The sequence below is a fragment of the Trachypithecus francoisi genome, unplaced genomic scaffold (genome assembly GCF_009764315.1).
Source record: "Trachypithecus francoisi isolate TF-2019V2 unplaced genomic scaffold, Tfra_2.0 Lachesis_group8, whole genome shotgun sequence".
NCBI classification, from domain to species: Eukaryota; Metazoa; Chordata; class Mammalia; order Primates; family Cercopithecidae; genus Trachypithecus; species Trachypithecus francoisi.
In genome coordinates, this window is record NW_022681473.1 from 76,279,183 (window position 1) to 76,297,627 (window position 18,445).

An 18,445-nucleotide genomic window follows, 5' to 3' on the forward strand; every position below is an offset into this window, starting at 1 on the left:
ACATGCTCACCTCCCAAGTGCTGGCAGGCCACCCCAAGGGAAGAATCAGGGGAGAAGGGATGCAAGACCCTAAAAGTATGCCAGCATATGAAACCCCAAGTCAAAAGGTCAAAGTGCACACGTGTCCTTCAAGTTGCCCACTTAGCCCTCTGCCAAGTATACGTTCCTTCCTTTTGTTCTTGCTCTAAAGCTTTTAAATAAATTTTCACTCCTGCTGTAAAACTTGCCTTAGTTTCTCCTTCTACTTCATACCCCACAGTCAAATTCTTTCTTCTGAGGAGGCAAGAGTAGAGATTGCTGCAGACCTGTATGGATTCGTCACCTGTAACAAAATGGTTTGCTTATGTGATGATGATTATTCTCAATAATGACAAGCCCAAATTACAACTGATCATTTTGTCACAACTGATTATTTGTTTGTTTTTGAGATAGGGTCTTGCTCTGATACCCAGGCTGGAGTGCAGTGGTGCAGTCTCAGCTCACTGCAACTTCTGCCTCCCAGGTTCAAGGGATTCTCCTGCCTCAGCCTCCCAAGTAGCTGGGATTACAGGTGTGTGCTACCACACCCAACTAATTTTTGTAGTTTTAGTAGAGATGGGGTTTCAACATGTTAGCCAGGCTGGTCTCGAACTCCTGACCTCAAGTGATCCACTTGCCTCAGCCTCCCAAAGTGCTGGGATTATAGGCATGAGCCACTGTGCCTGGCCACAACTGATTATTTTGTTAGAGCCTGACCTAGAGAATCCATTACCAGTTTTAGTTCTGTAGGTTTTTTTCTTTAATCTCCTATTTTCATGAACTTCATCAAATACCTAATTGAGCACTGAGGTTCAGTCCCAACAAATGTTTGATGCTGTCAGAGGCATGTGAACCAGAGCAACTCCATCTTAAATAGGAACTAGGCAAAAATGGGGCTGCATTCCCAGATGGTTAAGGCATTCTTAGTCCCAGGATGAGATAGGAGGTTGGCACAAGATACAGGTCATAAAGACCTTGCTGATAAAATAGGTTGTATTAAAGAAGCTGGCTAAAACCCACCAAAACCAAGACGGCAATGAGAGTTACCTCTGGTTGTCCTCACTGCTACACTCCTAACAGTACCATGACAATGTCATGCCATGGCAACATCAGGAAGTTACTGTATATGGTCTAAAAATGGGAGGCAGGAATAATCCACCCCTTGTTTAGCATATCATCAAGAAATAACCACAAAAATGGGCAACCAGCATGCTCTGTCTGTGGAGTAGCCATTCTTTTATTTCTTTACTTTCCTCATAAACTTGCTTTCACTTTATGGGGCTTGCCTTGAATTATTTCTTATGGGAGATCTAAGAACCCTCCTTGGGGTCTGGATCCAGACCGCTTTCCTGTAACAATACCCTTGTAAACCAAGAATAAAATTCCAAGCCACTCAGCTTACTGAATGGATGCCTTTTGGCCAAGGGGATCCCAAGTAAAAAATTTGTTAAGGCCATGATGGGAAGTGGAGGTTGAGATCAGACATGCTTTGTTATGCCCTCTTCCCTTTGGAGTTTAGGCACAACTGACAAGCATTAACATTAAAATAGAAATCATAAGACTGATAAAACAGACTGTTGTTAGTAATAAGATACCCAACTCCAGCCTGACTCTCTGGTATAACATCACATGACAGTGGCCCTAAAGGAAATCAAAGTATTTTATTCCAAAATATATTTCTTTGACATATTTTGGAATGGCCCTACAAAGCTGTCTCCTGTGGGGGAAATTTGCATTCTTTAGAGAATCTCCTTCTCTTTACAAGTCTTGTCCTAATCCAGGAGAGATTTAGTACCTTTTAAGGTCTGATAGACATTTATTATCTATTCTCCCAGAAGCCTGTTACTTAGAGGCTTCATCTACATAACAAGAACCTCGGCTTCCACGTGGTAAGGTAGCTCATGCTTATAATCCCAGCACTTTGGGAGGCCAAAGCAGGTGGATCACGAGGTCAGGAGCTCAAGACCAGCCTGGCCAACATAGTGAAACCCTGTCTCTACTAAAAAATACAAAAATTAGCCAGGCATGGTGGTGCATGCCTATAGTCCTTGCTACTTGGAAGGTTGAGGCAGAAGATTTGCTTGAACCTGAGAGGTGGAGGTTGCAGGGAGCCAAGATTGCACCACTGCACTCCAGCTTGGGCAGCAGAGTAAGACTTGTCTCAAAAAAACCATAATAAATAAATAAAAAGAACCTTGGCTTCCACAACCCCCCTTATCTTAAGCATTTCTTTATGTGGACTTCCATTTCTCAAGCAAAGCTTAATCCTTTTAACCAACTGTCAATCAGAAAATCTTTGAATGCATCTATGATCTGGAAGCACCCCTCCACCTGAGAGACAGGACTAGCTGGATTTCTTAGGCCGACTAAGAATCCCTAAGCCTAGCTGGGAAGGTGACTGCTTCCACCTTTAAACACTTAGGGTTTGCAAGTTAGCTCACACCCGACCAGTCAGATAGTAAAGAGAGCTCACTAAAATGCTAGTTAGGCAAAAACAGGAGGTAAAGAAATAGACAATCATCTATTGCCTGAGAGAGCACAGCGGGAGGGACAAGAATCGGGATATAAACCCAGGCATTCCAGCCAGCAAGGGCTACTCTCTTTGGGTCCCCTCCCTTTGTACGGGAACTCTGTTTCCAGTCTATTTCACTCTATTAAATCTTGCAACTGCACTCTTCTGGTCCGTGTTTGTTACGGCTCGAGCTGAGCTTTCGCTCGCTGTCCACCACTGCTGTCTGCCACCATCACAGACTCGCTGCTGACTTCCATCCCTCTGGATCCGGCAGCGTGTCCGCTGTGCTCCTGATCCAGCGAGGCGCCCATTGCTGCTCCTGATCAGGCTAAAGACTTGCCATTGTTCCTGCACGGCTAAGTGCCCAGGTTCTTCCTAATCCAGCTGAACACTAGTCACTGGGTTCCACAGTTCTCTTCCGTGACGGCTTCTAATAGAGCTATAACACTCACCACATGGCCCAAGATTCCATTCCTTGAATCCGTGAGATCAAGAACCCCAGGTCAGAGAACATGAGGTTTGCCACCATCTTGGAAGCGGCTGGCCACCATCTTGGGAGCTCTGTGAGCAAGGACCCCCGGTAACATGCCTACATCCCCCACTCCCTGCTTTGAGATATCCTGCCTTTTATACTTTACATGTATTGATTATTGTCTTTGCCTATAACTTCTGTCTCTCTAAAATGTATAAAACCAAGCTATAATCTAACTACCTTGGGCACATGTTTTCAGGACCTCCTGAGGCTGTGTCACAGGCCATGACACTCATATTTGGCTTAGAATAAACCACTTCAAATAATTTATAGAGTTTGGCTTTTTTTTGGTCAACACCTTCAAGCCTCAAATAACAAAAGCAGTCCAACAAAGCATTGAAGTGAGGACCAGTTGTTACAGGAAAGGGGTCCCAATCCAGACCCTAAGAGAGGGTTCTTTGATATCAAGCAAGAAAGAATTCTGGGCGAGTTCGCAGTGCAAAGTGAAAGCAAGTTTATTAAAAAAATAAAGTGGTGAAAAAGCAGCTACTCCATTGACAGAGTAGGACGTTCCTGAAAGTAAGAGGAGGAATGTGTCCGCTCTAGGTACAATGCTTGTATATATGGGGAGATGTGCTCCACTACAAGGGTTTGTGATAAAGGATTAATTTGCTTAATTACTATATTTTGCAAGAATTGATATTATTATCTTTAAAGCAAAATCAGGAATGCCTTTGTTCTCCAGATATCTGGGTAGCTGGACATTCCCAAGTCTGGGTCTGTTTAGGAAACATTATTAATTTGTTCCTTTAACCATAAACGTTTCGAGGCTAGGAATGCCTAATTTTCTGAGAATGCAGCCCAGCAAGTCCCAGTCTTATTTTCCTAGCCCTCACTCAAAATGGAGTCGCTCTGGTTCAAACACCTCTGACACAGTGACTGAGTATGCCCTTGGGTATGCGCTACTTATTTTCTAGTGTCAACTCTTTCGTTGACAGTGTATCTATGTTTCTGAGAAAGGGATAGCCCGGGGAGTCAGAAAGGGAATCAGCCTTACAATCTCTCCAGCTACTGATACTTCTTCTCTATAGTGAGCCACAGTGAGGGGGAGGGCAGTCAGCAGCCACATGGAATGGGGTTCTGCTTCCCTGATCCAAAGAGGTTATTGTCTCTGTGTACAAACTAGACCTTTACAGAGCTTCAAGCTGTTCTTCACTAAAGAGTCAAGTGAACATTCCTGAGTCACTTGGAGTCCGTAGGCGGAGGTCAGGCATTCAGCTTTTGGTCTGGTCTCTCCCACCTCTAAGCAAGAGGAGGGCAGGACCTCACCTCATAAGCCATCAGATGACAGGCTATCTCAGGAGCAATTCTCCGTTTCTTTTAGACAAGCCACCCTTTAGCCCTCAGAATAAAGTTTCAGCCCCTAGTTTCTTTTGCCTTTCATAGATTTTCTTGCTTAATATGCCCACTGGATGTACACATGTGTTCTTTCTGCTTTTTTGTCTCCATTTGTCTCTGCAGGGAGACAGATTCTGTAGAGAGAGAAGAAGAGGGGGAGTGCACTGAGTGCTTTCCAGCTGCAGCTGGTTTCCCCCAAAGTACCACAAATCAATGTGCCATTAGGAGGATTAATTGAGGATTAATTTTCATTCCATCACTATGCAATCTCATCTACACTAGAAGCATCTAATCTTCCTATTGACATTTGTCCCTTTCTTTTTCTGGTTTTCATTTCAAAGGACTCTCACATTAACAGCACATGGCTCTACTTAAGCAACCTGGTTAACTAAAGCTAGGATTTAAATGTTTCTCTTTAATCCTCAAGTTTAATCCTCTGATAATGGGGTGGAACGGTGGATAGTCCCCTTTTATGCCACCACACTAGTTGGATATTTAGTTGTTTTATAAACTTGTAAGGAGACAAGTCCACGGATATTAAGCAGAAGGAAATTATTGGAAGACTGTTGAGACACTCAGAGTGATGGGAGCTAGGACAATCAGACCTGGAAATGGGTAGGAATCAAGAGGTAATCTGGGGGATTGGCCATTAGGAACCCAGGCAATTTTCTTAAAGCAAGATAGTGAAAAGTGTATACCATCCCTGTGGGAATAACTTCCACATTTTCCTGCTGTCTGCCTGTCAACAGCTCAACAGTCTGAGTCTGAGCCCCAGAAAGAGCATCTGATGACTGATACTGGGTCACATACCTGGCCCCTGGTCCTGCAGAGTCAAGGAGGGCAAGGATCTGTTTCCTTCGGCTTTGGTAATGGAATGTAGTCACCAGGAATGGCAGCCCCACTAAGATTACACACAGTGTAGATCTGTGAATTCCAAAAGGAAATATGGGGGCTCTTAGGACAGCCAAAACAGAACAAATGCCAACCAGAACTGTTTTTTTCTTTTGAGACAGAGTCTAGCTCTGTCACCCAGGCTGGAGTGCAATGGCACGATCTCGGTTCACCGCAACCTCCACCTCCTGGGTTCAAGCCATTCTCCTGCCTCAGCCTCCCAAGTAGCTGGGACTACAGGCACACGCCACCATGCCAGGCTAATTTTTGTATTTTTAGTAGAGACAGGGTTTCATCATGCTGGCTGGGCTGGTCTCGAACTTCTGACCTCAAGTGATCCACCCGCCTCAGCCTCCCAAAGTCCTGGGATTACAGGTGTGAGCCACTGCGCCTGGCCAGAACTGTGTTTTCAATGGGCCAACTGAAATGTAGGAGAAAGGAATTGAGAAATAAGGATGGAAGGAAACGGAGGAGGGTGGAAGAAAATGGAAGTGAGCAAGAAAGCAGGAAACATTCAGTCAAGAAAAATTGTTCTTTGGCAATAGGTACATCTCTATGCAAGTCAGCGTGGCTTTTTTCCTCTAAAGTGATTTTAAAAGTTCTCTGAAAGCTCCGAGAACAGAAAACACATCTTGGTGACCTAGAAGTATAGTCATCTTCTTTCACCACCAGATGGTGCTTTACGTATAGAATGGAGGACAAGGATCCTGAGGATGTTCCCAAACACTTGCATGTTTATGAAGCTCTTTTACTTAACAATGATTCAAGAAATATTGGGGAAATGCAAGCCCAGATGAGGGACACCTAACCTAGCTGTACAGATCGGGAGGGGAGGGTTTCCTTACAACAGCTGAGGCTTGCACCCAAGGACAGGATAGAGATTGGGAGGTGAATTCCAATTTAAGAAAGAACCACCAGAAGTAGAGAGGCTTGAGAAAGCACATTGCCTTCTAGGAATCACAGGTGGTGGGCTGGGAATGGACAGTATTTCAGGTGGAGGAAACAGAATGAACAAAGGTGTGAAAAATGTACAAACAGATTTAGATTAAACTATAGTTATTCAATTATTTAGCTTGTTATTGGGATTGTCTCAATTCTGCATCATATGATCTGACCTTGGAAAAGTGGGCCATCTGTTTAGGGTAATGATCTGATTCTATCCCTCAGAATACTCAGTTTTCCTTAGCCAGTCCTTGCTCTTTAGCTTCCCCATTTTCTTGTCCTTTTCTGTGCTATAGGTGTATTGAAACTGATGCATTGCAAAACTGGTATTACATTAAATACACTGAACCCCAAATGCTTATGGAACACTTACACTATTTATACAGAAGAATAAGCAAAAGTGTCCGGGCATGGTGGCTCATGCCTGTAATCTCAGCATTTTGGGAGGCCAAGGATCATGTGAGGTCAGGAGTTCTAAAATATTCTGGCCAACATGGTAAAACCCTGTCTCTACTAAAAATACAAAAATTAGCAGGCTGTGGTGGCAGGTGCCTGTAATCTCAGCTACTCAGGAGGCTGAGGCAGGGGAATGGCTTGAACCCAGGAGGTGGAGGTTGCAGTGAGCCAAGTTTGTGCTACTGCACTGCAGCCCGGGCAACATAGTGAGACTCCATCTCTAAATAAATAAATAAATAAAGAATAAACAGGCCGGGCGCGGTGGCTCAAGCCTGTAATCCCAGCACTTTGGGAGGCCGAGACGGGCGGATCACGAGGTCAGGAGATCGAGACCATCCTGGCTAACACGGTGAAACCCCGTCTCTACTAAAAAAAAAAAAAATACAAAAACTAGCCGGGCGAGATGGCGGGCGCCTGTAGTCCCAGCTACTCGGGAGGCTGAGGCAGGAGAATGGCGTAAACCCGGGAGGCGGAGCTTGCAGTGAGCTGAGATCTGGCCACTGCACTCCAGTCCGGGCAACAGAGCGAGACTCCGCCTCAAAAAAAAAAAAAGAATAAACAGAAGCCCCTACCCTATAATACTGATGCATTCTGTTTGCACCTTATTCCACGATTTAAGCAAACATTATGTATTGTGTCCTTATGACATGTCAGATACTGTTAGCACTTTACATATATCTCACTTAATTCTTAATACAATGTGGAAATAAAATAATAAACATTTTATGGATGGTGAAACAGAAATGCAGAGAAATTGAGTAGCCTGCTCAGGGTTTCCAGAATAGCAAAATTAAAGGCCTAGGGTTTAGTTTTCCACTAAAGATTCTCATGACCGGCTTCTTCACATCACTTAGGTCTCTGCTCAAATGTAATCTTAGAGAAGCTACATTAATCTATCTGAAATAGACACCTCACTGTGCATCCAATTGTCCTGCCTTATTTTTCTTTGTAGCGTTATTATATTATTTATATTTGTATTGTCTGTATCTCCTACTAGACTATGGTCTCTGTTAGGGCAGGCTCTTGGTTGTGTTAGCTGCTTATTACCACACTACCCAGAACACAGCCTGGCACATAATCAGGAGCTCAACAAATTTTTGTTAGGAATAATTGACTCTTAGCTCCAAACTCTTAGCCACTATGCTATATTTTATCCCCAGACAGGATTAAGAAGGTTTACATTTTGAATATTCTGATACCAAAGAGCATGCTGCACAAAGTCTGTGCATGGAACGTGCCAAATAGTATGTAAACTAGGCCGGGCACGGTGACTCACACCTGTAATCCCAGCACTTTGAGAGGCTGAGGTGGGTGGATCACCAGATCAGGAGATTGAGACCATGCTCACTAACTTGGTGAAACCCCGTCTCTACTAAAAAAAAAAAAAAAATTAGCAGGGCGTGGTGGCGGGCGTCTGTAATCCCAGCTACTGGGAAGGTTGAGGCAGGAGAATGGCATGAACCCGGGAGGCGGAGCTTGCAGTGAGCCGAGATCGTGCCACTGTACTCCAGCCTGGGCGACAGAGTGACACCCTCTCTTGGGGGGAAAAAAAAAAAAGTATGTAAACTGCCAGTCTATACTCTTAAAATTCGAGTTTAATTCACATACAGTAAAATAAATAATTTTTTTTTTTTTAGACGGAGTCTTGCTCTGTTGCCCAGGCTGGAGTGCAGTGGTGCTATCTCAGCTCACTGCAAGCTCTGCCTCCTGGGTTCACGCCATTCTCCTGCCTCAACCTTCCCAGTAGCTGGGACTACAGGTGCACGCCACCATGCTGGGCTGACTTTTTGTATATTTTTTTCAGTAGAGACAGGGTTTCACTGTGTTAACCAGGATGGTCTTGATCTCCTGACCTCATGATCCGCCCACCCAGGCCTCCCAAAGTGCTGGGATTACAGGCGTTAGCCACCGTGCCCGGTTGAAATAAATAAATCTTAAGTATGTATATATTTTTACAAATGCATACTCTTTTTTTTTTTTTTTTTTTTGAGACGGAGTCTTGCTCTGTTGCCCAGGCTGGAGTGCAGTGGCCGGATCTCAGCTCACTGCAAGCTCCGCCTCCCGGGTTCACGCCATTCTCCTGCCTCAGCCTCCGAGTAGCTGGGACTACAGGCGCCTGCCACCTCACCCGGCTAGTTTTTTGTATTTTTTAGTAGAGACGGGGTTTCACAGTGTTAGCCAGGATGGTCTCGATCTCCTGACCTCGTGATCCGCCCGCCTCGGCCTCCCAAAGTGCTGGGATTACAGGCTTGAGCCACCGCGCCCGGCCAATGCATACTCTTTTGTAACCACCAATCGTATCAAGATATAGAACATTTTTTAGCCCCCAAGGAAGCTCTCTTGTAATAACTTCCAGTCAATACCCTACTTCCCAGAGATAACTACTCTACTTCTATCACACAGGTTAGGTGCTGGGTCCTGAGCTTCACATAAATGCAATCATATAGTTTGTACTCTTATGTCTCCCTTCTTTTGCTCACCATAATATTTTGGAGATTTATCTGTGTTCTGTATATCAGTGGTAGTTTATTCTTTTTTATTGTTGTTATATTCCATTGTATAAATAAATAACAATTTGTTTATACATTCACCTGCTAGTGGATGTTCAGGTTGTTGCCAAGTTTGGGTTATTAAGTATAAAGCTGCTTTAAATATTCTTATAAATTGTACTTGGTATGTTATTTTAGGGGGTATATACTGAGGAATAGAATTGCTGCATCATAAGGTAGATGTTTGTTTAGCTTTCTTTTCTGAAAAGTGCCTGTTCAAGTGTTTTGCCCATTTAAAAAGCTTTCTTATTGATCTGTAGAGTTATTTATGCATATAATCCTTTATCAGACGTAAGTATTGCAAATATATTCTCCTACTTTGTAATTGCCTATTCAGTTTCCTGCTAATGTATTTTGATAACAGAGGTTCTCAATTTTAATGAAGTCAAATTTATCAATTTTGTCTCTTAAGGTTAGTGCTTTTTCTGTCATGTTTAAGAAATCACTGTCTACCCCAAAGTTGTGAAATTATTCTGTTTTCTTCTAAAGCTTTGTTGTTTCATATTTCACATTTGAGTATATGAGCCACCTTGAATTAAGTTTTGGATTTGTTGTGAGTTAAGAGTTTATTTTCTTCCCCATATGGATATACAGTTGTTGAAGCACCATTTAATAAAAACACTATCACTTCCCCATTGAATTGTAGTAACACCTTTGTTATAAACTAAATGAATATATATGTAGAGGGTATTTCTGGACTCCGTTTTGTTACACTGGTCTATTTGCCTATCTTTGCACCAATACCACATTGTCTTAATTGCGGCCGCTTTATACTTGGTCTCGAACTCTGATAGTAAAGTTTTCAACTTTATTCTTCTTAAAGATTATTCTTGGCTATTTTAGGTTCTTTACATTTCCATATAAATTTAAGATTTATCCTGTTGATGTTGACCAAATATTTTACATGGGTTTTTATAGATTGGGTTTGCATTGAATCTACTTATCAAATTGGGGGAAATTGCCATCTTATCAATTTTCAGCCATTTGATGCATGCACATGATATAGTTCTTTATTTATTTAGGTCACTTTTAATTTCTCTCAGCAGTATTTTGTAGTTTTCACTATTAGCCTTGTGGAACTCTTCTTAAATTTTTTACTAAATATTTGATTTTTAATGTTACTATAAATTACATTTTAAAGTATTTCATTTTCGGATCATTTCTTGATAGTACATAGAAATATGCTTGGTTTTCATGTGTTGACTTTGTATCCAGAGAGCTTGCTAAATTAATTCTAATAATCTGTATAGTTTCAGATTTTCTGTCTTCACAATCATGTAATACATAAATGAAAATAGTTTTACTTTTTGTTTTCAATCTTTATACCTTTTATTTCTCTTTCTTGCCTTATAGAACTGTCTTAGGCCTACAGCATAATGATGAATAACAGTAGTGGTAGTAGAGATCCCCATCTTTTCTTGACTTTGGGGAGAAAACTTTAACCACTGATAATGACACAGCTACAGGGTTTTATTACTAGATAACCCTTTAGATTAAGGATGTTTTATTCAATTTCTCCTTGCTGTGCATTTTTTTTCTAAAATCATCAATGCATGTTCACCTTTATCAAATATGTTTTCTTCACCTATTAAGATGATCTTATTGTGCCCCTTCTTTCAATATTATGCTGTTAACGTGGTGAATTCTAATGACAGAATTTTTAAATGTTAAATCAACCTTTTATTCCTGGAGTACATCGTTCTTTGTTATGGTATATTATGTATTTTTGACATTCCTGGAATCCCATTTATTGATTTTTTTGGTTTTGTTTTTAGAGACAGGGTCTTGCTCTGTCACCCAGACTGGAGTGCAGTGGTATGATCATAACTCACTATAACCTCATACTCCTGGGCTCAACTGATCCTCCCACGTCAGCCTCCTGAGTAGCTAGGCCTACAGAGGCACGCCACCACACACAGCTAATATAATCACATTTTTAGAGACAGGATCTCACTATGTTGCTCAGGCTGGTCTCAAACTCATGGGCTCAAGCAATCCTCTCACTTTTGACTTCCCAAAGTACTGGGATTACAGGCATGAGCCACTACACCCTGCCAATTTATCGATATTTTGTTAGGATTTTTTACATCGATGTTCAAGAGAGATTCTAGACTATAAATTTCCTTACTTGTAATATCATATTTTGGTATCAATGTTTTGCCAGCCTTAAAAAGTGAGTGCAGATGTGTCCTTTCTTTTTTAATTCTCTGGAATAGTTTGTGTAAATCCGGGTATTATTTGTTCTTGAACTATTTGTAAGAACTCAGCACTAAAGCCATATAAACCTGGCATTTATTTGCAGGAAGGTTTTTTTTTTTTTTTATATATATAAATAAACATATGGAAGTAATTTGCTTTCTTTATGTCAGCACAAACTTAGTCATTTTCTACATACACCCTCCCAAGACTAAACTAAACTTCAGGAAGAAGTTGAATCCCTGAACAGACCAATAACAGACCAATAACTCTGAAATTGAGGCAATAAAAATCAATAGCCTACCCACCAAAAAAAGTCCAGGACCAGACGGATTCACAGCCAAATTCTACCAGAGGTACAAAGAGGAGCTCGTACCATTCCTTCTGAAACTATTCCAATCAATAGAAAAAGAGGGAATCCTCCCTAACTCATTTTATGAGGTCAGCATCATCCTGATACCAAAGCCTGGCAGAGACACAACAAAAAAAGAGAATTTTAGACCAATATCCCTGATGAACATCGATGCAAAAATCCTCAATAAAATATTGGCAAACCGAATCCAACAGCACATCAAAAAGCTTTATCCACCACGATCAAGTTGGCTTCATCCCTGGGATGCAAGGCTGGTTCAACATACGCAAATCAATGAACGTAATCCATCATATAAACAGAACCAAGACAAAAACCACATGATTATCTCAATAGATGCAGAAAAGGCCTTTGACAAAATTCATCAGCCCTTCATGCTAAAAACTCTGAATAAACTAGGTAGTGATGGGATGTATCTCAAAATAATAAGAGCTATTTATGACAAACCCACAGCCAATATCATACTGAATGGGCAAAACCTGGAAGCATTCCCTTTGAAAACTGGCACAAGACAGGCATGCCCTCTCTCACCACTCCTATTCAACATAGTGTTGGAAGTTCTGGCCAGGGCCATCAGGCAGGAGAAATAAATAAAGATGTATTCATTTAGGAAAAGAGGAAGTCAAATTGTCCCTGTTTACAGATGACATGATTGTATATTTAGAAAACCCCATCACCTCAGCCCCAAATCTCCTTAAGGTGATAAGCAACTTCAGCAAACTCTCAGGATACAAAATCAATGTGCAAAAATCACAAGCATTCCTATACACCAGTAACAGACAAACAAAGAGCCAAATCATGAGTGAACTCCCATTCACAATTGCTTCAAAGAGAATAAAATACCTAGAAATCCAACTTACAAGAGATGTGAAGGACCTCTTCAAGGAGAACTACAAACCACTGCTCAATGAAATAAAAGAGGACACAAACAAATGGAAGAACATACCATGCTCATGGATAGGAAGAATCAATATCGTGAAAATGGCCATACTGCCCAAGGTTATTTATAGATTCAATGCCATCTCCATCAAGCTACCATGAGTTTCTTCACAGAATTGGAAAAAACTACTTTAAAGTTCATATGGAACCAAAAAGAGCCCGCATTGCCAAGACAATCCTAAGTCAAAAGAACAAGCTGGAGGCATCACGCTACCTGACTTCAAACTATACTACAAGGCTACAGTAACCAAAACAGCATGGTACTGGTACCACAACAGAGATATAGACCAATGGAACAGAACAGAGTCCTCAGAAATAATACCACACATCTACAGCCATCTGATCTTTGACAAACCTGAGAGAAACAAGAAATGGGAAAGGATTCCCTATTTAATAAATGGTGCTGGGAAAATTGGCTAGCCATAAGTAGAAAGCTGAAACTGGATCCTTTCCTTACCCCTTATACGAAAATTAATTCAAGATGGATTAGAGACTTAAATGTTAGACCCAATACCATAAAAACCCTAGAAGAAAATCTAGGTAGTACCATTCAGGACATAGGCATGGGCAAGGACTTCATGTCTAAAACACCAAAAGCAACGGCAGCAAAAGCAAAAATTGACACATGGGATCTAATTAAACTAAAGAGCTTTTGCACAGCTAAAGAAACTACCATCAGAGTGAACAGGCAACCTACAGAATGGGAGAAATTTTTGCAACCTACTCATCTGACAAAGGGCTAATATCCAGAATCTACAAAGAACTCAAACAAATATACAAGAAAAAAACAAACAACCCCATCAAAAAGTGGGCAAAGGATATGAACAGACATTTCTCAAAAGAAGACATCCATACAGCCAACAGACACATGAAAAAATGCTCATCATCACTCGCCATCAGAGAAATGCAAATCAAAACCACAATGAGATACCATCTCACACCAGTTAGAATGGCAATCATTAAGAAGTCAGGAAACAACAGGTGTTGGAGAGGATGTGGAGAAATAGGAACACTTTTACACTGTTGGTGGGATTGTAAACTAGTTCAACCATTATGGAAAACAGTATGGCGATTCCTCAAGGATCTAGAACTAGATGTACCATATGACCCAGCCATCCCACTACTGGGTATATACCCAAAGGATTATAAATTACTCTACTACAAAGACACATGCACACGTATGTTTATTGCCACTATTCACAATAGCAAAGACTTGGAATCAACCCAAATGTCCACCTGTGACAGACTGGATTAAGAAAATGTGGCACATATACACCATGGAATACTATGCAGCCATCAAAAAGGTGAGTTTGCGTCCTTTGTAGGACATGGATGCAGCTGGAAACCCATTCTTAGCAAACTATCACAAGAAGAGAAAACCAAACACCGCATGTTCTCACTCATAGGTGGGAACTGAACAATGAGATCACTTGGACTCAGGAAGGGGAACATCACACACTGGGCCTATCATGGGGAGGGGGGAGGAGGGAGGGATTGCATTGGGGAGTTATATATGATATAAACGTCATGCACATGTACCCTAGAACTTAAAGTATAATAAAAATAAATAAATAAATAAATAAATAAAGAAAGAAAGAAAGAAAGAAAGAAAGAAAGAAAGAAAATCTAGGCAATACCATTCAGGACATAGGCCTGGGGAAGGAATTCATGACTAAAACACCAAAATCAATGGCAACAAAAGCCAGAATTGACAAATGGGATCTAATTAAACTAAAGAGCTTCTGCACAACAAAAAAAACTACCATCAGAGTGAATAGCCGACCTACAGAATGGGAGAAAATTTTTGCAATCTACCCATCTGACAAAGGGCTAATATCCAGAATCTACAAAGAACTTAAACAAATTTACAAGAAAAAAATCAAACAACCCCATCAAAACTTGGGCAAAGGATACGGACAGACACTTCTCAAAAGAAGACATTTATGCAGCCAACAGACACATGAAAAAATGCTCATCATCACTGGTCATCAGAGAAATGCAAATCAAAACCACAATGAGATACCATCTCACACCAGTTAGAATGGTGATCATGAAAAAGTCAGGAAACAACAGGTGCTGGAGAGGATGTGGAGAAATAGGAACACTTTTACACTGTTGGTGGGACTGTAAAGTAGTTCAACCATTGTGGAAAACAGTGTGGTGATTCCTCAAGGATCTAGAACTAGAAATACCATTTGACCACCCAGTGATCCCATTACTGGGTATATACCTAAAGGATTATAAATCATGCTACTATAAAGACACATGCACATGTATGTTTACTGCAGCACAATTCACAATAGCAAACACTTGGAACCAACCCAAATGTCCATCAATGACAGACTGGATTAAGAAAATGTGGCACATCCATGGAATACTATGCAGCCATAATATGCATAGTATTATGCATACTATGGATACACTATGGATATGCATACTATGGATACATATGCATACTATGGATATGCATACTATGGATACTATGGATATGCATACTATGGATACGCATACTATGGAGGGATAACATTAGGAGAAATTCCTAATGTAAATGAAGAGTTAATGGGTGCAGCACACCAACATGGCACATGTATACATATCTAACAAACCTGCACGTTGTGCACATGTACCCTAGAACTTAAAGTATAATAAAATAAAAAATAAAAACAAAAAAGGAACTCATCCTCCCCATCAAAACAAACAAACAAACAAACAAACAAAAAACTTAGTCCTTTTCTTGTTTTTTGAGACGGAGTATTGTTCTGTCACCCAGGCTGGAATGCGATGGCATGATCTCGGCTCACTGCAACCTCTGCCTCCTGGGTTCAAGCGATTCTCCTGCCTCAGCCTCCCAAGTAGCTGAGATTACAGGTGTGAGCCACCATGACTGGCTAATTTTTGTATTTTTAGTAGAGATGGGGTTTCACTATGTTGGCCGGGCTGGTCTCCAACTCCCGACCTCCAGTGATCCACCTTTTTCGACCTCCCAGAGTGCTGGGATTACAGGTGTGAGCCATCATGCCTGGTCAACTTAGTCATTTTCTATGGCTCATTTCCTTGGTCAAGATAAAAGTTATTATATCTTAAGTAATAAATGTAAAGTTTATATAAAATAATAAGCTATAGATATGTCTTTGCATTAAGAAAGTTAAAAACGGTCAGGTGCAGTGGCTCACACCTGTAATCCCAACACTTTGGGAGATAGAAGCAGGCAGATCACTTGAGGTCGGGAGTTTGAGACCAGCCTGGACAATATGGCGAAACCCCATCTCTACTAAAAATATAAAAATTTGCTGAATGTGGTGCTGCATACTTGTATTCCCAGCTACTCAGGAAGCTGAGGCAGGAGAATCACTGTAACCCAGGAGGAAGAGGTTGAAGTGAGCTGAGATTATGCCACGGCACTCCATCCTGGGAGACAGAGCAAGACTCTGTCTCAAAAAAAGAAAAAGTTAAAAATTGTTTGGGGCCGGGCGCGGTGGCTCAAGCCTGTAATCCCAGCACTTTGGGAGGCCGAGACGGGCGGATCACGAGGTCAGGAGATCGAGACCATTCTGGCTAACACGGTGAAACCCCGTCTCTACTAAAAAATACAAAAAAAATTAGCCGGGCGAGGTGGCGGGCGCCTGTAGTCCCAGCTACTGGGGAGGCTGAGGCAGGAGAATGGCGTGAACCCGGGAGGCGGAGCTTGCAGTGAGCTGAGATCCGGCCACTGCACTCCAGCCTGGGCGGCAGAGCCAGACTCCGTCTCAAAAAAAAAAAAAAAAAAAAAAAAAAAAAAAAAAAAAATTGTTTGGGCGCGGTGGCTCACACCTGTAATCCCAGCACTTTGGGAGGCTGAGGCAGGCGGATCATGAAGTCAGGAGATCAAGACCATCCTGGCTAACATGGTGAAACCCCGTCTCTACTAAAAAATACAAAAAATTAGCTGGGCATGATGGTAGGCGCCTGTAGTCCTAGCTACTTGGCAGGCTGAGGCAGGAGAATTGCTTGAACCCGGGAGATGGAGGTTGCAGCAAGCCGAGATCACGCCACTGAACTCCAGCCTGGGCGACAGAGCAAGATTCCATCTCAAAAAAAAAAAAAAAAAAATTGTTAATCCTCAAATTTATCCGATTTTACTTTATGTATTTTGAGGCTCAGTTATTAGGAGAATAAATGTTTATAATTTTTATGTTTTCTTGATGAATTGAAACCTTTTTTTATTATGAAATGACACTCTTTATCTCTGGTAACACTGTTTGCTCTTAAGTCTAATGTGTCTGATAGTAATATAACCACTCCAGTTTTCTGTTGGTCAAGGTCAGCATGGTATATTTGTTATCACCCCTTGAGTTTTCATCCATTAAAATATATTTCTTTTTTTTTTTTTTGAGACGGAGTCTCGCTCTGTCGCCCAGGCTGGAGTGCGGTGGCACTCACTGCAAGCTCCGCCTCCCGGGTTCATGCCATTCTCCTGCCTCGGCCTCCCGTGTAGCTGGGACTACAGGCGCCCGCCATCACGCCTGGCTAATTTTTGTATTTTTAGTAGAGACGGGGTTTCACTGTGTTAGCCAGGATGGTCTTGATCTCCTGACCTCATGATCTGCCCATCTCGGCCTCCCAAAGTGCTGGGATTACGTGCGTGAGCCACCGCGCCCGTCCTTAAAATATATTTCTTGTAGGCAGTATATAGTTATGTTACACATTTTAACCAATTCAACAACTTCTGACTTTTAGTTGGGGTATTTAAACCATTTATGAGACAATTTATATTACATTTAGGCAATTTATATATCATTAACATTGATATGATTAGGTTTAAATCTACCATCTTGCTATTTGTTTTTTTTTTTTTTTTTTTTTGAGACGGAGTCTCGCTCTGTCGCCCAGGCTGGAGTGCAGTGGCCGGATCTCAGCTCACTGCAAGCTCCGCCTCCCGGGTTTACGCCATTCTCCTGCCTCAGCCTCCCGAGTAGCTGGGACTACAGGCGCCCGCCACCTCGCCCGGCTAGTTTTTTGTATTTTTTTAGTAGAGACGGGGTTTCACCGTGTTCGCCAGGATGGTCTCGATCTCCTGACCTTGTGATCCGCCCGTCTCGGCCTCCCAAAGTGCTGGGATTACAGGCTTGAGCCACCGCGCCCGGCCGCTATTTGTTTTTTATTTGTCTTATCTGGTTTTTGTTCTCTTTGTTCTCTTTTTCTGTCTTGTTTTAAACTGAGTATATTTTTATGACTTCATTTTATCTTCTTTGTTGGCTTATTTGCTATAAGTCTTTGTTGTATTACTTTGTTAACTACAGGGTTCATAATATACATATTTATCACCATCTATTTTGGAAAAAGTTTGGTAATTATCTCTTTAAATTATTTTTCTGTCTGCAAGTTTCTCTCCTTATGCAGGGACTTGAATTGTATGTATATTTGTCTTCTTTTTTTTTTTGAGATGCAGTTTCACTCTATTGCCCAGGCTGGAGTGCAATGGCGTGATCTTGGCTCACTGCAACCTCCACCTCCCAGGTTCAAGTGATTCTCCTGCCTCAGTCTCCCAAGTAGCTAGGATTACAGACACGCACCACAACACCCGGCTAATTTTTGTATTTTTAGTAGAGACGGGGTTTCACCATGTTGGCAAGGCTAGTCTCAAACTCCTGACCTTGTGATCCGCCCACCTTGGCCTCCCAAAGTGTTGGGATTACAGGCGTAAGCCACCGTGCCCGGCCTAT

General features: G+C 41.7%; 1 long non-coding RNA gene across 1 annotated transcript in view; it reads right to left on the minus strand.

The window, feature by feature from the left end:
• Positions 1-227: 227 nt before the first annotated feature.
• LOC117081160 overlaps positions 228-18,445 on the minus strand; it is a 96,560-nt gene continuing 78,342 nt past the window's right edge. Inside the window, exons 2-3 of the long non-coding RNA XR_004436111.1 lie at positions 5,211-5,324; positions 228-322 (exon numbers count right to left, since the gene is read on the minus strand). This is a non-coding gene — a long non-coding RNA (uncharacterized LOC117081160). The remainder of the gene's footprint in view (positions 323-5,210; positions 5,325-18,445) is intronic.